At 41.4% G+C, this 25,261-nt stretch overlaps 1 long non-coding RNA gene across 1 annotated transcript in view; it reads left to right on the top strand.

The window, feature by feature from the left end:
• Positions 1-12,424: 12,424 nt before the first annotated feature.
• LOC118162447 overlaps positions 12,425-25,261 on the top strand; it is a 67,308-nt gene continuing 54,471 nt past the window's right edge. The window contains exon 1 of the long non-coding RNA XR_004748458.1: positions 12,425-12,496. This is a non-coding gene — a long non-coding RNA (uncharacterized LOC118162447). The remainder of the gene's footprint in view (positions 12,497-25,261) is intronic.

Genomic DNA, 25,261 nt, shown 5'->3' with positions numbered 1-25,261 from the left:
CTGGTGGCTCCCCAGGAGCCTCCTGCTACTCTGCAAGTGGAGGGTACCTCTTCCGCCCATCTATGGCAGTTCACAATTAGATTTCCGTGGTCAGAAAACATCCTTGAGTCAAAGGAAAGACGGTGAACCAACAACGTCCCTGTGCAAACAAGAGTGGAGAGTGAACATACCCTCAGCCCTCCTCTGAAGCTTTTCAGTCCAATTCTCCACTGGTTGGTCTGATGGAAGAGGGCAGTGAAATGTGACCTGAGTCAGAGGTTTCTGCTTGCAGTGGTGTGATAGTGTTTTGCACTCAGTCTGCACTGATGTAAATGAGGTGTGAGGCAGTGGAGAATCAGGTTCCCGAGGACTCTTCTTGCAAGATATATAATATCTTTGTATGATAAATAAAATAATTAATGAATGTACAACATGAATGCAATAACAGTAACAGTGAAATCAAGACTTCCCCATGCAGAAGAGTTGTTCATTCACCGAACTAACAAACCAGCAGTTTGAAAAGGAGATTTCCATAGAAAAGTTCCTAACAGCACACCGGGTGTTTTCTGGAGTGGCTTTGCACAGAATCAGAAGTCACTCTTTTGGGCCAGAACATCTTCAGTACCAACACACATTCAGGGGAGAAATAAAAGGAGCCCATCAAGAACTGTGGTTCTCAGCTTTCCCCTTCCTAAGAATTATTGCCGTGCTTCATGGTGACTAGCAACAATCATAGAATCAAAGCATATCCCAAGTTGGAAGGGACCCATAAGGATCATTGAGTCCAACTCTTGGTTTTTCCAACAACACTTGACGGCATACAGGGAATGGCAGCCCTCATCAGTTTACCTATCATCAATTTTTCCCTGTCTCTGCAGGACTTCTCTCCCCTTTGGAAACCTCATTTTTCCTCAGGGGACTTTGGGTGGCCAGCCATGGACAGAGGCTATCTTCATTGATCAGTAGCTCAACAGGGACAGGCACAGGGGTTCACAGTTGCCTTCTGGTCTTTTTTTCCATTGAATGCTCAAGGATTCAATCTTACATAAAAGCAACAAAAAAATAAGAGTAAGTGAAGGATTTTAAAACTACTGCTACCTTTCTTTCTTTCTCTCCTTTTTTTTTTTTTTTTTTTTTTTTTTTCCTCAACAATTTGGCTTCTTAATGAGGTGATATCATTGAGAGGATAGGAACAAAGCATGTGTGAGGGTGTATGAAGGGAGGGAGGTCAAGAAAGTCTCTGCAGCAGGATGCCAGGCTGGCATTTCTTACTCCTGACTCATTCTGCTACATGTTACTCCACATGGAAGAATGCATTAGCAGTGACGGTAAAAGCAAGCATAGCATCCCTTGAACTACAGATCATTTCTACTTTTCACTGACTATAATAGATAGATGAGCTGAATTAACATTGTGAGTGTATAGTGTATAATGCTCTATTTCTTTAAAGCCGTTTCAGGGAAAGTCAACAGATAAGTTAGAAAAGAGTCTGGGCACAAGCATAATCAATGAGAAAAGTAACAGATTGGCACTTGAGGTAACAGTGTTTGTTTGACTTAAAAGAATGATGTAAGGATTCTAAGGAATAAAATCACAAGCAATGTACATTTTCCTCCAGGTTTTATCTGATATCAGGTTTTGCTGTCTCTGTTTTAAAATCCGGGTGAAGACATTTCCAGCTTCCTCTTTTCTCACAGTCTGCTCACCAGACTTCCAGTTTCACTCAGAAGCACAGTGTGTTAGTCCCCCACTGCTTGCACCTACGCCACTTTCTGTAGCTCTTTCTGGGCCAGTGGTCTACACAGTTGGATACTGATACAGGACAAGGTTTTTATCAAGGTGTCTACCAGCAGTACATCAGTGCAAGATAAAGCTGGAAAGTGCAGGAATGAATAGATGCTTGAACTGATTCATATTTAGATCACATCACCCACCTATAACATTATTTTCACCATGATGGCTTCTTAAGCAGTTTTCAACCTCTTCTTAGCCCACAGCTGCACATTGGAAATGACGTTTTCAGAATGGCCCCTAGTCACTTTCGATGGACACACAGATTTATAGCCTCTGCTGCAGAGGTAGTATTTTTTGCTGACCTCGCTTTGCTTCTTAAAGCTCAGGTGGACCCTGGAAACATTTCACGTTCTTTACTGGTTAAAGCAATAGCATTAATGTTGCCATCCTAATATTTTAGACATCTGCAACTGTATTGTTTTTACTAAAGGAATGACATTCGTTTTAGACATAATTTCTGTACATAAATGTATAACAAATTGTTTAGTGATACTAGGGTAGTAACTTTTTTTTTTCCTAACAAACCACCCAAATGACTGAACCCGTGTAGTTAATTAGAATCGATCTCGCATTTTAGCACCAGGAAGTGCATAATGGAAGATAAGATTGATTGTAACGTAGGATCACTTCATTTAAAGACTGCTAATAGGCAAAAATGACAGAACCAATCTAAAATTATAATTTCAGAATCAATATAATTTTTATAACGTTGTCAAATCTAAAAAATTAATCTAAATTTATGCTGTGAAACCAGCAAATCCTTCTTAGCTATTATAATGAAATGAACCAACATTTTATTATATTACTTCTTTAAATAGAAAAAAAAAAAAAAAAAAAAAAAAGCTTCTTTATTGGCATGGTATTAATTGCAGCATACTAGATAACCAGGCTTTCAGTTTGGGAGGTACCTCTTCATTTCCTGCTTGGGGTGAGAGTAGGAAGGAACTTTAACCTTCCCTCTTTCCATCATAGACCCATTTTTCTACCTTATTTAAACACCGTAAAAATTGAAGAGCAGGCTTCATTTCAGAGGAGACCAGGACTAGAAGGAGACTAGCACTTCAGGAAGGAATTTAGGTTTGTTAAAAAAGGTGTAGTAGAAGTATACTCTTCCTAGTTCTGCACTTTGCCCTCAGAGGAAACATGGATCCAATTTCTCCAAAACAAAGAAAAGGACAGTGGTGGTAGCTTAGAGACCAACATTTTTCTTTCCTCACTGACTCATTCTGAGAGTAGGGCCTGATTAACAACTACACTGCCAATATTGATACCAAGGATTTTGGTGTGTTCTGCCACTGCAGAAGCCAGAAAAAGCTGTTAGCGTGGATTTACGCACATTGCTGTTTCTTTGAATGTCAAGTGTTCAGGTTGTTCTTCCCTTCCCCACACCCCTCTTTATTTTTTTATTTTTTAGTAATTTCTCTGCAGAACTTATAGTGACTTATCTCTTGAAAGTTCATTACCATTCTTGTATCCCAAGACAAGAATGGTCAGAAGAGTTCCCTGGCTGCTTCCAGCTGCCAGGCTCACCTAGGGCTGTGGACCATGCCTCTTCCACTTGACCTCCTTGACACTTGCTGATCCCCTGAGAGCTTTAGCAGCCCTGTCCACTGCAGATCAAGGCTCTTTGCACTCTTGAGTCCCTCCTGAAGCCCCTCATGTTCCTCCTGAAGAAAGCTGGAAGCACTACTAGGGGAGAACAGCATTGCTGCTCTCCAATAACCTCTGAGTAGAGTCAAACCACACACAGAGTAGCACCTCACTGTGAATTACTTCTGTATGCTTTTGAGCTGATATTAATGTCATTGGCAGTAGCCTTGTCTTCACTGCTTTACATTGCCTTAGGATGAAGCCATTCTTTCCCGTGGTAATTGCCCTGTACAACCTTCCTCCTGTTCATGGTGAGGTCCAGGCTAATGGCAGAGTTTCCTTGTGAACTCACAGGGACATGTGAACTTTTCTTTCAGGCAAAGCAATTCCCTGGCCCCTGCACACAGGGTCAGCAGTGATGCACAGGCCAAGCCCATCCTGAATTCATTTTGCAGTGATCTGGAGGTGAGGCTGAGCATGTCTGAGCAGGACCTGCACACAGGAGCTGACCCTGAGACGGCAGTAATTACTGCAGGAGAGAGCTGGAGAACACATGTACTGAGACCCCAAAGAGCACTTTGGAGAGCTTTGTGTTTCTTGGAGGTTTAATATATTATAATCTGATTCGGCACAAGCCAGGCTGGGAATAAAAGAGAAATGCAGAAAGACTAATGATTTGAAGCGCAGGGGGAAGTGGAAAGAAAACAGCACTTTTAAATGCATTTTTTTTCCTTTTATGCAAGATCTGACTGGGACCAGGGAGAGAGTAAAGAGCTTCTGTGAGTTAACACAGAACTGAAACAGTACATTAAAGAGGCTTTATTTGCTCCTTAGAGTCTTCTTTTGATTTTTAATATCTCTGAGACTTGTCAGGGAGGAAACGGACAAAGACATCAGATTCCAGGTCTTGAGCAGAGCTCCAGGACTTGAGACTTCAACAAAATGAAAAAAAATCACATCCAGAAAAAGTTAATGACCTTACCCTTAAGTGCTGCAAAACAACAAACAGAAGCAAGCTGGTCCACCTGCTACAGAAGTCTCCTGTGTTGGCTAGACTGGTGCTTCAGGCTGACTCCGGCATACCTCTAAATTTCCAGTTGAATTATTTCATCTGGATCTAGAAGGAAGGTGAGTATGGAGTAAGCCTGGTTTACAACCCTGGACCCACAGCCTGTGTCCAGGTCTCTTTGTCCAAATGCTGGTTGTAGGTGTTAGGGAAAGAGGTATCAGGACTTTCTGTCTCTACCAGGCCTTGCAAAGGATGTGGTCTTGGTTCAGTAGGCATGTAGCTGAAAAGCCCTGAAGCTACTTCTGCTTGGTAGCCAGGAGAGAGCCTCAAAGTCTGCAAGAACCCTGCAGAACGCAGTGTTTACAATGGGACATAAAGAAAATGGGTGATTCTGCTAAGACATGCCAGACCACGGAGGAAACAAGCAGTCTTTGGAAGCACAGTTCCATTTGAAAGCAGCCAGGGATCACTGCAGAGTTTTTAAAAGATGGACATCTATTTTCTCATTCTTTTCTATTTATTTTCCATTGATAGCTTCATGAGGAACATGCTGCACTACTGTAGCCTAGAGACTGCAAAAATGTTGGCTGTGTCTAAACAACATAGGCCTTAATTTGAGTCAAGTATGGGAAAACTTGCGCTTTCATAATTATGGGTGGAATTCATTGTGATAAAACATAAAAGCAGCTTGTATTTCTAGGTCAAAAGTCACTAGAGTAAGTTGTTAATTTGTCCATATTTACTGCCTGATTTAGGATAAGGAAGTGACTGCCATGAAAAGAATGCATAGAGAATACATTGAGAAGATTAGCTATTTCTAAGCTGTTGATTTCTGCTGAGTGTGAATCCTATGTCCATTACTTAATCTGCAAGACTGCCACCATTCTTCCCAGTGAGGACTCCCACACATATCCTGTTTTCCACATTTCTGTGAGAACATCTGTTTGTGGTTCCTCAAGCAGATTTTGAAAATACGAAAGTCACTCACGACGGGGTTTTCCATCGTGACCCAAACCTAAGATTGCCTATTCCAGAAGAAGACTTTGGCCATCCGGAGAACCTGGATACGTCTACTGCAACTTACGGTTTGAAAGGTGGAAACTGAAGCAGGATAAGGTAGAAATGACCCTTTGCTAAAATGAGGACCATCAAGACCTCAGCAAAAATAGGCTGCCTTTTCCAGCAGATCCATCAGAGTAAGCAAACGGGAAAGATGATGGTCTGCTGCATCCTGCCCAGCCTGTTACTGGTGTAGCAATTCTGCCTGGATCCTGACTTCTGCTCATGCCCCTGATGCTTGCCTACATGTGTGTGCATTAAGAACATCAGGAAAGGAAGCAAAAGTTTAAAACACCCTCTTTAACTCTCTCTCTCTTTCTCTTAATTTTCCCAAGGAAACTCGTGTTTTCCTTTAAAATGTGAAGTGTATAGACATGGAACAGAGAAAACAGGTTTATCAGCAGTTCTCAGAAGGCAGCAGCAGTTCCCCTCCTGCTTGGTGCGTCTGTCAGCTCTAGCTAGAAAGATGATCTAGGGTTGGAAAGCATTCTGAGTCCCAAAGTTGTTACTATGATTGACATAACCATCACTTCTCTGATGCATCTGTAGAAGAAAAGGATTCACTCTCTAGACCACCCACTTCAAAGAAAAAATATACACGGCATGCTCCGGCATTCCGCAACGTGTCTGAAAGCATCATATCTCCAATCTGACTGCTAGCATGAACAATACTGGCAAGGTAGGAGCTGGCCCCAGACCATGTGTCTAGATCAGGTGTTCTCAGCATCTGCTTTGCAGCTATCCTCTGCTGCAAGAAAATCACTTCAGGATGCTATGAAGCCCTTATGAAAGCAAGAGTATTATGCCTGGGAGTTTCATCTTACAGATTATTTAATTGGTGGAAGAAAATAATTTTTCAAACTCCAAAAGTCCTGCAGCAGTTTATGTTTTATTTTCAACATGGATAAAACTTCTCATCCAAACTAGGAACAGAGTCTCTTTCACCCATGAGAGCTTGAGGTGTTAGTCACTTGATTCAATGACTTGAGTCTCAATCTTCTATGTTGCAAATATGTGTCTGATGCTCTAGGTGGGCGGTTATTATCAAGTGGATATTTCCCAACCTCTCCTGTTGTGTCCCAGATAACAGTTCCAGTACATTTCTGGGTATTTTGAAATGGTAAAATGGCAGTAGAGTCTCTAATCCTCACAACTGAAAGCTTTCATCATTCTTTCCATCATTTATCGGCAGTCCTGGCTATTGGGGGAGGTCCTACTTGACTGGCAGCTAGCAAACGTGACACCCATCTACAAGAAGGGCCAGAGGGTAGACCCGGGGAACTATAGGCCTGTTAGTTTAACATCAGTGCCAGGGAAGCTCATGGAGCAGATTATCTTGGGTGTCATCATGCGGCAGTTGCAAGGCAAGCAGGCGATCAGGCCCACTCAGCATGGGTTTATGAAGGGCAGGTCCTGCTTGACGAACCTGATCTCCTTCTATGACAAGGTGACATGCTTAGTGGATGAGGGAAAGGCTGTGGACGTGGTCTACCTTGACTTCAGTAAGGCATTTGACACTGTTCCCCACAGCATTCTCCTCAGGAAACTGGCTGCTCATGGCTTGGACTGGCGTACACTTCGTTGGGTGAAGAGCTGGCTGGATGGCAGAGCCCAGAGAGTTGTGGTGACTGGAGTCAAATCCAGTTGGAGGCCGGTCACTAGTGGAGTCCCCCAGGGCTCGGCACTGGGGCCATTCCTCTTTAACATCTTCATCAATGATCTGGATGAGGGGATCGAGTGCACCCTCAGTAAGTTTGCAGACGACACCAAGTTAGGTGCGTGTGTCGATCTGCACGAGGGTAGGAAGGCTCTGCAGGAGGATCTGGATAGGCTGGACTGATGGGCTGAGGCCAACGGTATGAAGTTCAACAAGGCCAAGTGCTGGGTCCTGCACCTGGGGCCCAACAACCCCAAACAGAGCTACAGGCTGGGAGATGTGTGGTTAGAAAGCTGCCTGTCAGAGAAGGACCTTGGGGTATTGGTTGACAGTTGGCTGAATATGAGCCAGCAGTGTGCTCAGGCGGCCAAGAAGGCCAGCAGCATCCTGGCTTGCGTAAGAAACAGCGTGGCCAGCAGGTCCAGGGAAGTGATTGTCCCCCTCTACTCGGCTCTGGTGAGGCTGCACTTTGAGTACTGTGTTCAGTTTTGGGCCCCTCACTACAAGAAGGACATGGAGGTGCTCGAGCGAGTCCAGAGAAGGGCAATAAAGCTGGTGAAGGGTCTGGAGAACAAGTCTTACGAGGAGCGGCTGAGGGAGCTGGGACTGTTTAGCCTGGGGCTCAGGGGCAACCTTATTGCACTCTACAGGTACCTGAAGGGAGGCTGTAGCGAGGTGGTGGTTGGTCTATTCTCCCACGTGCCTGGTGACAGGATGAGGGGGAATGGGCTAAAGTTGTGCCGGGGAGGTTTAGGTTGGATATTAGGAAGAACTTCTTTACTGAACGGGTTGTTAGTCACTGGAATAGGCTGCCCAGGGAAGTGGTTGAGTCACCATCCCTGGAGGTCTTTAAAAGATGTTTAGATGTAGAGCTTAGGGATATGGTTTAGTGGAAGATTTGTTAGCGTTAGGTCAGAGGTTGGACTCGGTGATCTTGGAGGTCTCTTCCAACCTAGACTATTCTGTGATTCTGTGATTCATGAGGCTTGGGATGATTCTGCTATGGAAGAAGGAAGGACCTCTCCCTCCCTCCCACCCCCCCCCCCCCCCCCTTTTTTTTTTTTTAATCTCAAGATGTTTGGTGGGATGGCTAAACTGTTCTCCCACAGCTCTTGTTTTGATAGTGTGAAATCTATTTGTAATCTTCAAAGTGATAACTTGCTTCCTGAGGGCTTTCATTAACCACAGTAATGTCACAAGAACCAGTGGTTGAGCGTGAAAGCCCCATGTATTCAATTTAGAAGCAAGGCATATATTTTTAATAGTGCCAGTGACTGGCAGAAACCTGCACAGGTAGAGATGACTTTCCCAAATCTTAATATCATGTCACCTAGTCTGAGTATCTAGCAGGAGTATATACTTTACTGAACTTGATATGAGCACAATAATGCAAAACTCTGCTTTGTAAGAGCCAGAAGATAGGATCAGAGATCTCTATATCCCTCAACCTTGCTTCCAGGGAGTTCTTCTTACACTGCACTGTTGATCAGTGAATGCAGGGTATAACTGAGGCTGTGGGCATCAGCTGGACTCTATGCTTCCATGCACACTAAGTGACAGCAGAGCAGCTGTGCACCACAGGACCAGACAACCAAATGCTCACCTTAAAATCTATGTGATGATACAAGTACATGTTTGTGCTGCCCAGGTAGATGTTGAAATAATTCTCTCTTCCCCACCCCTTCTCCACTGAATTCTACAACAAAGAGGCTCTTATCTGGATGATAAGGAAATGCAAGTAGGGCATAAGACCAGGAGGAAATTCCTGGGCTATTAAGACAATAGCTTTGTCCTGTCCTGCCATTCATAAATGTGCCAAGGAAAGAGTTAACCTGTCATGAAAACATTGCAAGGCATAGGCACTTGTGGAAAGTAACCCACTTTTAAGAAGGCAAGAGGTAATTAGGGCAGGTGGTTTTTAATTATCACTGAAGTCAACCCTTGCAAGCCCCCCCAGCCATCTCCAGGTTAATGGTCATCAGTGTATGCTGAGTCAGCAAAATCCTCTTGCTCGCCTTCACCAGGGGCTCCCCATGGGCTGAGGCTAGCTCTTTTTGCTGGATGTGCTGAACTTCTCTCTGAAGCCAGGATGATTAGAAGAGAAAAGCAATCTATAGCCCTAATCAAGCTCTCAGGAACACACCTTCCAGATTTTTTGAGACGAGGTATTTGTTACCTCCTGTCCTCTGGCATGGTAGCAGTTTAATGAAAGGCTGCATATTTTTCTGTTAGCAGCTCAACCACTTAATTCTTAAGTTCCTTCAGAGCTCTCAGATGTATGCCATCTGGTCATGGTAACTTGTTGCTCTTTAATTTGTGAATTTGTTCCAGCACTTCCAGTTTTGACACCTCAATTTCTGACAGAGTCTCATCTTTATTACTTGAAAAGAATAGCTCAGAGGGCTGTCTCTCTCTCCTGCATGCATTTTCTTGTAACTTCAATTTCATTAATACACTTTTAACTTAAAGCAGAATTTATAGCTTTTCCCAATATGCCGTCTCTCCACCTCCTACACTTCCTGCAACATTTTATTGTGCTATATTTTTATTAAAAGGAAACATATCTGAAAAATATGTGGAATTTGTGCAGAAGGTAACCAGAACCTATCCTTATCATATACAAAGTTCTGAAAGTCAGTTGGAAGAAACATTTTTTCTGTCTCATCCACCAAAGACATATTATTAATTCTTAAAAATAGGGGATTGGACAGCCTATTTAAACACGTCTAGAATGCCTCTTCATGGCCCAATGTTATTTATTTATGTATCATAAATAATATCTATTATTTACGCTCTATTTGCATTCCGGGTTTTCAGGGAAGTTGAGTCTCCACTGTAACACACATTCTACAAGCACATGGCTAGAGGCAATTCCTCTTCTGAGGAATTTACAAATAGAGAAGACAAATGGCTAAGAGCAGACAACATACAAAGAAGTTGTCAAAGAAGAATGTCTTTATGGTTACATTTTTAATGGATTTTTCCTTACACATATGACACCCTCTGCCCTCCTTTACCCATTGTTTCTCCAGACATCCGCCCCACCTATTTTTGTCAGGATTTTCTAATATGCTTTATTTCCATCCTTTCCCCACTGCAGGAAGATGCAACAGCAAAAACCTTGGCAGTGCAGTACACCAGCTCATGCCAGCCTTTTTATCCCTTCCTGGGAGGCTGAAGTGGTTTCAAGCTGCCTTTGCTCATGGGGCTAGGGGCAGGAGGCTTGCCTGCCTTGCTCCCTTCCTTCTGCCCCCCAGAGCACAGGTGGCACGATGACAGCACTGTCCTAGGAGCAGAAAAATGTCTGGAAAATGTCCTTTGTCTTCCAGCCACAGCAGCATGGAAGCTGAAGGGAAGGCTGCTCTGCTGCTGCCCCTCTCTGTACTTTCAAGCACCAGGAAACTTTCCTGGCATGCCCATCATGAGTCTCCAAAATGGGCTGGCCAGAAGGAGCAGCTATGGACAGGCACGAAAAGGGCAAAAACTTGAACCTGCTCTTTACTTCTTTATTAAATCTAGGAAGTGACAGAAGCACGCTCCCCTCCTGACAAAGTCTGAGGGTCTCTAGTGACATTTATGTCACTGGAAAGGCATATAATATGTACATTGTGGTTTAATTTTATCTTAATGAAACAATATACATATAAAACTATCCATTAAATATAAAACAGTGAAGTAATTTGCAAATTTTCCTACGGCATAATAAATTAAGCATGGAGAGCACTAAGGAATGCAATTTGCAGTCATTTATAATGCAGTGTTTTATGTTAATAATTCAAAATCACATGCTATTTGGAGACACTTCTAATTAATGTATTTATGAAATTGTGAACTGTGACTGTTTTGGTTCCATTTAGCTAAACATTTCAACAGAATGCGCTTGCTGTTGTTTTGTGTTTGCTTAATGGCACCAGCAAGCATCAAATGTACAACTGGGGAAAGTTGGGGGTGGTATCTGTTGCAGCTTTTTTTATGGGTATGTGTTTTTGTCTGTGTGCCGTATACATGCATGTGATTACAATCCTGATCTCACCAAGGAGAGGAAAGTTCTGCAATAATTTGAGGAGAAAATAAGGAATGGAAAGTTTTATGGATGAATAATTAATTGCAAGAAAAGTTCAGTACCTTCCTAAAGAATTGCTAAAATATTCAGTACTTTTCACGTAGCAGATCTGTATACACTGACATTTCTCCTCACTGGTTAATTGTGACTGATACAGCTCATAAATTTGTATTCATACTTTTATTTCAATATTATTCAGCTTTTTCATCATACTAAGTATTTGTCATGCTGCTTCTTTATCAGAACACTGTGATTCCCTGGAAAGTTACTCTCCTGAGAGGAGGCTTGCAGAGATTTGGGGGTATTTTGAAATTTCAAGTACATGTTAAGAAAAAATGCACGTATCAGATTTTTTAGTAAATTATTACAAGTCAAGGTCCTGGTTTTGAAAATATCTTGAAATGAATGGTTTTCTAGGTATACGCAGAGCCAGATGCTAACAGTACTCTGTTGTGGCTCTGCAAAGGAAAGTGAGGGTAAAACTCTTGAAATAATTTTCAACAAACAATATTTCACTCAGAAAGGAAAAAAAAAGAAAAGAAGAAGAAAAAAAAGAAAAACAGAAAACCTGAAATTCCTCTAACCCATCATAAAGACTTCTGAAAAGTCTAACGCACCATACATGGCCCCATCCACATACCAAAACTGTTCTGAGACTTCAGCGGGCTGCTAAATCAAAATCATAATTCTCCTAGTAATTTCAAAGCTCACTTGCAGATCAGTAACTCCACGGTTTATTTCACCACTGTGATTTCTGTATGATCGTTGTTCTTTTTCTTTCTTGGTTCCTTGCCTTTTTTGCTCTTTTTTTTTTTTTTTTTAAACAAAACAAAACAAAACAACCAACTTGGGACAATATGTATATGGGTGGGAAAATATTTTAAAATTCTCATGGCCTTTAACTGTGGTCTTGGAAATTGACCAATGTAATCATTAGACTGAGAATTAAAGCTGTATTTTGACCACTTTGTGTGATTTATATTTTAAACAATGTAGGAACTGTTATGATTTAGGCGGCAATATCAGCATCTAGGACCTATCTCCCTATTACTTGCCATCATCTGCCTTGCTCTACTGAGTCTTTTTTATTTCTTTGGTATCAAATAACAGATATTGGCAACACAACAGATTAGCTGAGGGATAATCTTTTCAATCACAGTGTAATAACCTGCTTCTTCTTCAAATGAAAAGCATACCCTTATCTTACCAGTTTTATCCATTGCACATGCATTCAGAAAAAGTCCCTATATTTATGTATTTGTCTACTTCTGTTTCTAGTCCCAGACTAAACTGGAATTGCCAGGAATTAAAGAACATAAAGATTCAGCTTTGGGTCATGTTTTAGGTGAGTTGTTTCACTTGAATGTCTTTTCTTGCTGGATTTTTACCTAGAATCATTTTTTCACTAAATGAGATGGATATGGGGAAGATTCCGCAAATGAGGTTCACATTTCTGGGTGAAAATTGGTATCCAAACTATGCTTTTTCAGAACATCTTTTGTTTTAAAAAGCTTGCAATGCCTATCACAGAAACCAAAGACATTGGAAATGACTGTGGTACATCAGTACAGGATTTATGGCAATGCTGTGTACTGGGAGACATCCTGTGAGATGCGGGGCATATGGAATAGATGTGCTGTGGACTTTTCTGACTAATCAGCTGTTACCTGTTTGCCAGCAACCACGGTGGTCTGGTACAATGATCCAGATGTATTTCAAGCTTTATGTTCCCAAGTTTATGGCTGAATCTGAATTTTATGGTTTATGCCCATCTCTAAAATTAATTTACAGTAACGCAAAAGGAAAGTGCCTTTGCTTTTCCTTCCAGTTTCAGTGCAACGTTTTCAATTTACTGTGAGGTACAGCTTCTGTTTCAGCCATGGAGTATTTCACAAGATTATGGAAGGCTTGTTTTGAAAATCCTATCTCCAGTGGTGGGAAAATGGCAAAACTTTGGAATATGTGCTATTTTCTTTTTTCTTGTAATTGTTTTGGTGTGATTTATAGGACTAGATCTACAGCTGCCTGTAGATGCTACTTATTAAAAGTACTCTAAAGCAAAAAAAGCTGAAAACACAGATACCAACTGCTCTGCCTAAAGTAATGTTGTCATCTTAATAGTAAGTTTGTCTGAGAGATATGTTTTTCTTTTCTGAAACACACAGGCAAAAATCAGGAGTAAACATATCAAAACCAGCTCAGTAAGAACTTGTGGGGATGATTAAAAACCCGTGACTTTACAATTTATATGTAATATCATGTGGTGTTTTATTTTGTTTGTTTGTTTTTTTTTGTTTTGTTTTTCTTCACATTTTACTATCATAGTATAGGAATTGCTTGTGTGCCTGAATGTAGGTACTTCTACACATATCAAGCAAGACTTAAATTAGCCAACATGTTCTGAAAAAAGTAAGCACAACAATCACATCTAATAATGATGTCTTACTGAGCTCCACAAAGTGGCATGTGAGAATTATCTTTCATAAAATGTTAGGGATCGACAGAGAGGATGTGATTCTTAAATTGCTTTGGCTGATTTGAAAATTCAGCAGAGAAGCTACTGTTCCTTGGCATTTATTAATGGCATTCTCATTTTTTCCAGGATTTTTATTTGGTGATTTACTTAGATTTCATCAGGGTTATTTCTGTAGGTACAGTGTTCTCCTTCTGGAGAGCCCTGTTGCTTTACGTCCTTCTCAACTGGATGACCAGAAGTGAAGGTGTCAACGCCTTCGAACCTTCAAAGATACCAAACATATGTGTTTGAGGGGCACTAAAGAAAGATGGGAAAATGAAGTAAGATGACTTGGGCTGGAGGAGGACATACCTTTCCTCATTTCTGTTTCCACACAGAACTGTAATTCTCATACTCTGGAGGAAGAATAAGAGCATAAGCATACTCCAGAGTTAAAGTACGGAAAAGGAGTAAGAAATATTGTAAACCACCTTGATAGGCACAGAGTAATTCTAGTGCAGAACAAATCTTGGGAAGGGGGAAAATTATGGGGATCTGAACTGGCTGGAGACTGGATAAGAAGCAGATACTCTAGGTCTCTTCTGTCACAGGAACCAAAAAAAACCCCACATATAAATACAAGAAGTTCAGAGGGGTTTGGTACATCGCTACCACAAAAAGGTAAATTAACCAACAGGTAAAAGGAAATTCAGCACCTGCTGCAAGGGCAGCATGGTAAGAAGTAAAGGATTTCACCACTGAGCTTAATCCATCTCCCACTGAGTTCCCTGGGAATTGAATTCAGCCTTTTCAAGTCAGAGCAAAGGAAGTTTTCCAAGCTGTTCTCAATGTTTTCATTGCAACAAAGCTACTGGGTAAAGCATAAGCAAAGAAAATAAATAAATAAATAAATAACTGATACAGTAATTACCAGCGGTGTATGAAGTTGTCCAGTAGCAGGCAACAACAAAAAAATGCACGTTTTCTGCTGAATCACCAAGCGCTAATTTCAGCAGCGTTTGTGACCCACTGCATCTGTTTGCCACATACATTGTGCGAAGGAGGTTTACTAGACTGACTTTTTCATGAAAATGGACTTTCAAGTGCTAGGTTTCCAATATTCTCAGGAAGATAAGTCAGGTAGTCTAAGGAGGAGTATTAAGGGCCAAATTTTCTGTGATTAAGCCCCATGGGGCACTCTGAAGAAGCTGGGATCTGGCCCGCTACTGACAAGGAGTACAGTGAGCTTAGCAAGAGCCTCTTTTTGGAGACTGTGGCACTTGAAAATATCTTGAGCTAAATAACATTTTCCACATGCCATTTAGTTACCGGGGCACTTGAGAAAATATCTTTGAGACCAATAACCAAACTTGAAAAACTCGGGAAAACCACTGAATTGATACCCTGCTCCACATTATGTCGTTGGCTCTCTCACCATCAGCTGGATAAAGAGAACTTGGAGTACCCGTCTCTTAAAGCATCTCTCTCCCTCTCTCTCACCTTTGATTTCATGCTGTTTTTGTTTAACCACATGGGATATGCTGGGGATTAACACCAGTGCGTCCTTCCACTTCTGTGACCTCAAATTCAAGGGGCCTTGGAGGGAGGTTTCCTGTGGCTGCACCGCTTCAGTGGTGCAAGGGGTTAACAGAGACACCCGTGAGATAATGGAAAATCCTTGGACAATCCTAAAGTACTGGGAGAAACCAGACTGGACAAAAAAAAACCACCAGCTTTGCTCTCTCCAGGGCATTTACACTGCCAAGCAACTTATTTTACGTCCATGTATGATGTGCGTTGTGAAATGTAGCTCACTTGCTAAACATTGTTTTGATGTGTTGTTCAGGACATGGGGAAAGAGAAATGGACTGCATTCAATCCCTGTTAAAACAGAGAAATGTCTTCTGCAGAATTTATTTTCAGAAGCTTTGCGCTAACTTCATTTTCTTATTAGCTGAAATTGCTAGTGAGCCAGTTTTGGTAATGATGCTAAATGCATTCATGGAAAAAATGTGTCTGTCTGTCTGTGCTCAATGAATTGCCTGTTGTTGTGTCAGCTTAGAGAGAACAAATCTTTACTATGGGATCTGAGGATCTGGGATTATGCCCTAGTGATAATTCACGTGGGAAAAATGTTATATCATCACAAAAAGGCAAATGTACAGGAAGATAGCATGAAAGTGCTACAGGTAATTAGAGCTGCAGGAAAATAAGGAAAACAATTCAAAACATGCAAAAAAATCTGATGTTAATAGTTGTGATTGTTGAAAATTCAGATCTTCAGACAAAAAAAAAAAAAAAAAAAAAAAGGATATAAAAGGATATTGACTCTTTTGGAAATCAAAAGTCCAGGAGAATTATCTTGGAAATATGTATTTTGGGACACTTTTTATATCATCATGAAACATTCTGAGAGATAAATTAAATTATTCAAAACACACTGGCTCACCAGAAAAGCATGTTTCCCCATCATAGTACACTGAAGTTGAAGACTGGGAGCATTGTTCTCCCATTTTTTCACAATGTCTGGATTCCCTGCTTGTACTACATCCCTCATGGCACATCTGTACTGACATGGACATGGTGCCCATAGCAAATCCTCTCCCTGAAGGAGGAGGTTGGGGAATATCATGGGAAGCACAGGCTCATGGGAGATAATGCAACACTAAGAGGCAACTTGGTTTAAGCTGGAACTGCCTCAGTGTGAGTGTTGTAGGCCAGTCCAGCAATCTGAGGAATTCTCATTTGGCATAGCCCAAGCAACAGAAAGTCTTTAATGCTATCTGTGACAGGAAAAAAAAAAAAAAAAAGAAAAAAAAGAAAAAAAATCAGCTTTGTGGAAACTGCATTTTTAATGTGCAAGTCAGTCTGAAGAAGGGTTACCAAGCTGCTGCCTGGACAGTCTTCAGGGTGGTAGCCCATAACTCCAAGGAACCTGGAAGTTTTAACACTCATGGGGATGGGCTTTTTCTTTCTTTTTTTTTTTTTTTTTCTTCCATCTTCTCCTACATGTAGCATGCATTACACAGCCTAAAGAAAGCTGGATCTCTAGAGGAACACTTGCTTAAAAAACTTGAAGAGTATGCGTAGACACTTCGAGTGTTACACAGATTGTAAGGTGGACTGCATTACTTAGGCTAAAAAAACGTTCAGTGCTGGATCCTGTCTAACCCTGCAGCCTCGTTTTGAGCACCTTCTCCTTGGATGTGAAGCCTGAGCTGTAACCGGCACACTGAGGTGCATCATTACTGTGGTGCATCATTACTGATGGGTCATACAGGTACATGCTGTGGATTTCAGGTCAGCCCAGTTCAGGAGGCTGCTCCCCTCTCACAAAACCTCGAAGAGGCTGAGACAAGGTTAATTTGGGGGGTGGGGAAAGTTGTCTCATGCTTTCTTTAAGTGAGCTAGAAAGGCAAGACCTGCATGGGGTAGTGAACTGCCTCTGAAGGAAATGTTGGCATTAGTCAAGCTGTTGCACTGATGCTTCTAGGAAGTTGGACTTTGGGCTGGCCAGCTGAATTTCTTTAATCAAGGTAGTGCCTCTCAACAGCACTACATTAATGCTATTTTGATTTATTTTTCTGTAAGTAAATAGGACTATGTTGCTTCTGTTTATCTGTCTGTGCATTTCTGTCTCCAATAACTTTGCAGTTTTCAACCAAATTTGACATAGGAGTAGAAGTTTCTAGGTATTTGCCAGCCTGTTAACTGTGAAATATCAGAGCTACACAAAACATGATAGCTGTGGATGTGTGATGGTTCATTTACAAGATTATGCTATTGCTGTTCACTCAGGGTTGCCCTCACTTTCCCATTCCTCACTGAACCCTGCCTTTAAAAGCAGTTGATGAAGAGCAGAAGCAGCTTCTGCCAGGAAAGGGAACTGTAGGAGCTGGAGGGACACACGTGAGGGAGTGCAAAGTCACAGCCTTTCACTGCTCACATCCTACCATCGGTGGAACTGCTTCTAGAGCTGGAAGGCATGGTGGCTGAACCCCTACGTCACATCTAGGGCTCAGGGAAAGGAAAATGTCTGCCCTGCTTAACAAACTTGGTGAAAAACTGGTGGTTTTCTGCTTATGATTAGTGCAACCTTATGTGGGAAAAATACATTTGAAAGTGATTTTATTCCTTATAAAAAGACCTGATGCTCCATTGTTACTGGAGGGACACAGGCCAGCTTTTTTGTCTCCTCTACTGTTCTCCACTGCTTCACACACTCTTGAAAGCATTTTACTCTGTCATTAGTGATGGAGGATATCTCTTCTTTTACTCATTCTGTAGATACAGTGCTTTTTCTCTTGAATTACATGACATAATGTTTTGCCTTCATGCAATTTCCTCTCCACCCATGTCTTAGTCAAGTATAAGACCCGTTTAGGTGACCAGTGCTGCTTATGTTAGCTGTGAAGTAGCAGCCATGTGGAACACTTTCCAACTTCTTTCAAAACCTTATCCAAAGTGTGCCAAAAATAGAGAGGTTAAGTAAATAAAATGAATTAAATTCTTTAGAAGTCCTAGATGCCCTTCCACATTTATGACCTTTGCATAGCCTCAGGAAAATTTTACACTCAATTTTGGTCTTTGGTGCAGCTGTGCACAAAACGAGTTGGAAAAGTACTAAAAGAAAATGGCAAGTAGGGACACCTCTTCTGCCCACGTTTACAGGTGACTGCAGTGGTGTGGAAGCCATAAAGAACCATGCTCCAGAAATGTTCTTAGGGGTTGCTTGTGTCTTCAGCCTGTATGTACAATTCTACTTGTCATGTCACAGGAGATCAGAAGCCAAGTCTGTGGGTAAGCTGGTAAGTCTGTGGGTAAGTCATATCTGTGCCACAGTGCAGAGACAGATGCTTAGGTAGCTGGCATCAGAGTAGGCATGCTGATGCCAGATGATCCAACTAAAGGATGCTGAAGTAGCTGTGCGTCTTTGGGCCAGCTAGAGAGCTGAACTAGAAGGTACCCTGAATAAGGCATTCCCCTTGGTGGAGCTCCCTCCTTACTGCCATAAGTACCTCTGTGTGACAACGTGAATAAAGAACTAGGAGAATAAAAACATCAATTGTTGTCCAGGGTGCTTACCTGGCTACGGACTGAGGAGGGTAAGAGAATGAGAGACTGAACCATGTTCATCATCCACAGAGTGAAACAAACCCACTATATTTTGGTACCTGCTTTGGTGAAGAAATGTTAGAGCTCATTCACTCTGTCTTGTATGAAGCACTCCTCGCAGCTCTCCCGCTGAGGCAAGGAAAGTGAGTAATATGAGTAGAGGCTTCTATTCTGTGAGCATGTTTTTGTGGGTTTAAAGTAGTATAGGGTTGTAATGGCCTTATGAAACATTTTTGCTCAGTATTCTGTACTTCAGCAGCTATTCTATAACAAAATTATTATATATGTGCAGAAGGAGTAACTACTTTTTTGTACATACAAATCTGTTCTCAGGAAGTCTTGCTATATAAAATTACATAGGTTTGTATCAGAATAAAATCTCTGTATTTTAGCTGACTGTACATATTTTATAAGAGTTAAGTGGTGTCCCTTGCTCCACCCACCCCATTCTTTTCCTTTGGCTTTAATTTCATCTGCTTCATTCAGACCTTAGGTCGAAGAATTTTTTGATTTAATATATGTATCCTGATGGGGTTTCTAATCACATTTTTGTATCTAGGAATTTAGAAGGATGCCTCTGATGTGTGGAGATGTATGCCTGCGAGGTCTCAGCCTGAACCATTCAGACCTGCAGGCCTTACACTTAGCATCACATGCTTTCGCTAATTTGTGTATGCCTATTGGTCCCTTTGATTTCAGCAGCTGACGGAATTTAATGTCTGAATGTGTTGTTAAGGGTTTAACTGGAGGAACCCAGGTTTTGGGAATGCTGCCCTTGGTTCACACAATGTTATCAAATGGCGAAATGCAAGTGCCCTGTTCTTTCACTCTGTCATAGGTGTCACTGTAACACAGTTATATACCTTCCTTTTCGTGTAACAGCATCCTAACCATGTCTTTGAAAGAAATGAAGTCTTTTAGACCAACAAGTTTTGTCTTTATAATGCCATGGAGCAGAAGCTTGCTGCTCTTCAAGTAAAAGCAAAACAAATTCCTCCTTGTAATTAAGATTGAACACCTGGTCATTATTTCCACCCCTTCTGTGCTATAATACTGTAACGCAAGACAGCATTGTGTGCTTAATAGTGTTTCCCCAGCACCAGTACTAGGATTGCCTAGCTCATCTTCTCTCAGCACAGGCAGGCAAGACTGTAGGCACCTCTTGCTATGGCTGTGTGAGGCCACATGATGCAAAATGGCTTCTGCCAGCTACACTGCAAGTCTGCTTTGTTTAGCAGAGAAGCACTTCTGTAAGAAGCTTGATAAATTGTCTTGTCACACGTGGATTAGACTATTGATTTACCAACACTCTTTGTATGTTCACCCAAGAAAACATAGCGGATGCTAGTTAGAATATTACAAACCCTCTGCCATATGCATGTTGTCTAGCCTACACTTCAACCCTATCACCTTTCAGCAGATTGCTTTAGACAAGAGATCTCATGGGCAGGGAATCTGCAATGCATATAAGCTTACTTGCTCATTTAATGCAAGAGAGTCCTAGACACTGACCTTGTCTATAGCTTCCAGCTTGGCAGGGCTATAACACTGCAAAGACCTGCAAATCCCTTTTTAACAAGGCTACCTGAACCCAATGGCCCAAGTCCAAGCAGATGAAAACTTGAAGATGTCCAGCAGACCAGTTGCTTACACTGTTAAGTAGAAAATTGCCTGACACTGCACATGGTGGTGTCTGCTTACATGATCCAGTACCAACCCCCAGCATAACAGCATGTCTGTTGTCAGTTCCCCAAACACTGTATTATTCCATTAGTGAACTGGGGGGAGGTGTTTTACACGGCAGATATGGAAATACAAACATTTACCCAAGATGCCTCACGATTTGAAGCAAAAACCATATTCCAACAAGGAGAGTGTTAATTTTGATTGTTTGAAATAGGCAATTGTTTGTCTTTGGGCCTGAATGTTCCCAAAGAGTCTCCACATGAATGAGAATGAGTTTCTTTGTCCATGTGAGTGTACCATGCCATTAACAGCTGAAGATTTTAAGATCTACAACAGTGTTTGGGGAGCACCTTGGGAAGGGAAGGTGTGGTGCCCTGTTCCCACCAGCTACTTTCCAACGCCCTTTCCCTTAGCCCTGCAGTGAACGGGGGGGACTGGATTCAAAAGTGAGCAATGTGAGCAACTGGCTGCAGAGGGACTGCTAATTGCCTATAGGAGTTTGCTGAGTTATGATGGCAGCCTTCCTTTAGCTGACATCAACATTTCCAGTAGCTTCAGACTCATTTCTGTGTATTTGATATTTCTGGGCTTTTAAATCATTTTCATAACCACTGTATGAACTGTTTCACAGAAATGCTATTGTGTACCTAATACCAGCAAACAACGTAAAATTTGAGGGAAAAAAAATAATAAAAAAACAAAAACAAAACATTAACACTAACAAGCACTAACACTAAAACACTAACAAACTATTAAAAACATGCATTTGGACCCAGGGCAAAACTAGATAATAATGACTAGGCCTAAACTGCAGTTCAGCAAAACTCTTATCAATTAGGGATTACATTTTAATGGAAATAAAAGCAAAGATCATTCCCACCTCTGGTTTACACAGACCAACAAAGCTCAAAGTAGGGACTTCTGAACTGCTTAGAATCCCCCTTTTTTTTTTTTTTTTTTTTCCTTCTTTTGGTGCTGCCTTATGCATGATGTTACTCAGCTGCTATCACATTAGGTTAAATGATGTCCTGTTGCAGAATGTGATATTTCCTGGTACACTGTGCAATGTAACAACCTCTTCAGCTTCTAAACAGAAAGAGCCAAGTACTCTTGAAACCTGGATATTTTGCCACATTGTTGTTTAAAGATTTGGAGTGCCTGTTGACATAGCAGTTAGTCACACATTAAGACTTCATATAACAATAATAAAGTGCAAAAGCTCAGTATTCACAGTGGGTATAGTTAAAATTGTCACCCTTTTGTTAGCTTTACATTCAGATCAATTAAAAACCAACCACAGAAGTCCCTGCAGAATCACCAAAAGCTAAGCTAAATAAACTCCTCTGAAGTCACCCTCTGAAGCTGGTGGAAGATGTGCTCCAAAAGATATATGAAGGGGAGGTTTTCTGGACAAGAGTCCTTGCATAAGAAAACATGGTCTCTGAGCCCGCGAGCTCCAGGGAATGACAGCCAGAGCTGCTCAGCTGCATTATTCTAGGCAAGCTGGAGGGGGAAAGTTGCAGATGTATAGACAAAGGTGGTGTCCTTTGTGCAGCAGGCTCTGAAAAATTCAAGGACATCACCAGCATCGTGAGCATGTGCACAGAAGAGGAAAGCAAGCAAGCATGGGAATGGAAGGGCAGAATACCTGAGTGTGCAGGTACCCCTGGCATGCAGGGACGGAGGGGGTGTGTAGTTGCCATATCACTGCTGCAGATGTGAAATTTCTGCATGTATCCCAACCACATGTAACAAAAGAACAAGGTTAAAGGTATAATGGGTATGGATTAGTTTGCAAATCCTATTTTGTAGTATGAAACATGGCCAGCATTGTGGCTTCTAGGCATGAGAAATTAAACTCGGGAATGAAAATCAACAACCTGTGACTGTGTGAGATTAGAAACACTGCCCACAAATTACACCAAACATTACCAAAAGAAAAAGAAAAGCAGTCAATCAAACTGTTGCTGGGCAACCAGCAGATAACTTGTCATGTAGAAGGGAATTATATTGCGCTGTAGTCCACAGTCACCAATATAATGATCTCCAAGCAGGCTCCATCCTGGCTTCAGCCTTGCAGGTTCTTTTGGTGCATAGATATCCTGAGACAGTCGATACGTGAAGACAGACAAAGTACCAGTAATGAAAAACACTGCCTGCTAAGTTTATGGAAACTAATGCAAAAGGATATTCAGAAGCGAAGTCTAATTAGAAGAGCTGCTTGCTGGTGTGTTGCTTCCTGCGTATTTGCTGTTCCCTGTTTGGGCAGAAAATAAAACATTTCCCAAAGTAAGGAGGGAAAATATTTCTCATGAAGAAGGCTGCTTTTTGTCTGGATTTCATTCTCTGCTTTTAAGATCAGGGCAGGGTAAATGATTTGATCTTTGTAGGCTGACTGCCAGTTAAAAAAAAACTCCACCAAATTCCAAATGCCCAAGCAGTACTTCCCAGAACAGCTGTTGAAATTTTTGTTAGTGATATTCTCCATGTCTGATTCAATGGATTACATAAATATCCCTTACAATGGAGAACACTGTCAGGAGAAACTGGATTCCTTGCCTCAAAAGATTCTTTAATCAGCTTTGAAGATGCCTTCTGAAAGATCATAAACCTTTTCTTCAAGCATGTCCCAATTGTACATTTTTACCATCACTGTTCTTTTCTTGTTGACAGTCTTCATAGGTAATGTTCGATGTTTCTCTCCCAAAGGATCTTAAGGGTTCTAATCAGTATGATCTCCTCTCCTCTCCTCTCCTCTCCTCTCCTCTCCTCTCCTCTCCTCTCCTCTCCTCTCCTCTCCATTTATATAATTTCTAGTGACATTCAAAATAATTACTCATTATCATCACTCCTTTTCACGGTATCTTTCTAAATTTCACAGACAGTCCCTTTGTCTCCACATCTTAACTTTTTGTACTGGTTAGATTTGAGTACGGCCTATGAATCTTTTATATTACTAGGCTTTTTAACACATGCATTTTTCAGCTGTGCCATCTTCCATCTTTTCTTTAGCACTTTGCATGAGAATAAAGGTGTGTTGGTTTTATTGCATGTTACCTCCAGTTGCTCTATATGGGTGATTGGACCAGTTTCTGACATACAAGTGGCATCAACGCTCTTCTGAAAGCTGTATGTCCACCATTCCTCACAAAAGAAGGAATGAAATCTAGGTTTATGTGGCTGAAAGGAGGACACTAGACACACTCATGCCCTTGCACAAGACCAGTTCAAATGTCCCCAGTGTCAACATTGACAGGTTTGATGCAGTTTGAGCTCTGTTCCTCCAGGAGTCTTTCCAGTTGCACCAACAAATAGACCTTGCCATGCAGCCATTTGAACACTTCAACTCTAATCCAATTTTCACTTAAGAAAGAGAGAGAGAGAGAATGCTATTTGTTCATGGTCATCATAAAAACATAAATCCTGCTGGATCACTTCAGGGAAGGCTTGGCTCAGGCAGGTACAAACGCTCCAGAGAAGGTTAGCACAGACCTGACACTCCAGGCTTACTGCTGCTGCCCTTTACACAGTCACCCACAGCTAAAGTAATTGGATCTTTAGGTACAGGTTAATGGGATAATTAGCCAAATGAGATCAAATTCGTACACTGTGTAGAAATGGATGGTTGCTGTCTCACAGCCACCTGTTGTACGCTTCTAGGGCAACCTGCATTTCTTTTCAATGGGCAATAAAGTAGGAGATGAATTAGATGTGGGTGATTCTGCCTGCTCATGGTGGTGAGGACAGCTTCACTTGTATTGCATTTTAAAAAGCAAATAATACAATTAGCACTTGTGGCTGGAAGCATATTGGCAGGAAGGGCTTCTGCTCATTGCTCTCTCGAGGCAGGCCAAGCACTCGAGCCTCAACAGCCTCCACAGCTTCCATTCAAAGCCATTTGTAGGAAACAGTGCTGCCAAGAGAAGGGCTGTCTGCTAAACTGTCCTCATGCAGAGGACCCTGAAGACTCCTAATTTTTGGTAATTTTGTACTAGAACTGAAATAAACAGTTTGGGTCACTCAGGGAGCTTGCATGTAGACCTGCATTTCCTCCTAATGCATGGCTGACATAGATCTGACTGATGGATTGCCTTGCTAGGGTGAGGAGATAGAAAGCATACGTTCAGATCTAAACAATTCCAGGAATCTTCTTGAAGGAAAGAAAAAAAAATAGGTTTTAATTTAGGTTTCTAGGACTACCATGAATGCTTTGCATTCAGAGATCACCTTTTGCATCATGGCATTAAAAGTCTTGGAGACATGAATGGACTTATGTTCTTATAAGAGTGTTGCCAGAGACTGTTCTCCTTACACTGTTAGACAGAGAAGCCTACAGAGTAATTTTTAACCAATGTTAGAAAAATATTTTGTGCTAGAGTTAGGAATGCCATCCCAGTCTTCAGACTTTTTCTACTGACTCAAGAGGCCATCTTCAGCAAACTGAGTGATTCATGCAGAGTGGCTTGATAGGAATGTGTTTGAATGAGCTTCCTGTCTATTTGTCACAGTTTATGGCTTTTTAATAACAAATCATGATTACTCTGAATTATTAAGCCAGAATTCCCCATAAATCTTTCCAAACCAATCTCTATTTATATCCTGGGGAGGAACCTGTTTGCTGTTTTTGTTCATTCCATTGTTGTTAATTCATGGATTATTATTAGATAGCTTTAAAAAATTTAAAGTGGTGTCAGAGAGAGGATTTTGTTTGCAAACTCATGACTTTTTTTTTTTTTTTTTTTTTTTTTTTTTTTTTTATGGTAAAGGGGGCCTTTAAATTTTTTTGCTCCGGGACCTTTTTTTTTGTTTGGGAAATTCACAAGTTGTTGTAAATTTTCACCCAAGACACCAAGG

This window comes from Oxyura jamaicensis, chromosome 2, assembly GCF_011077185.1.
Source record: "Oxyura jamaicensis isolate SHBP4307 breed ruddy duck chromosome 2, BPBGC_Ojam_1.0, whole genome shotgun sequence".
Classification (NCBI taxonomy): Eukaryota; Metazoa; Chordata; class Aves; order Anseriformes; family Anatidae; genus Oxyura; species Oxyura jamaicensis.
Note: the sequence above shows the minus strand (reverse complement) of the source record. Positions and strands in the feature narration are given on the sequence as shown.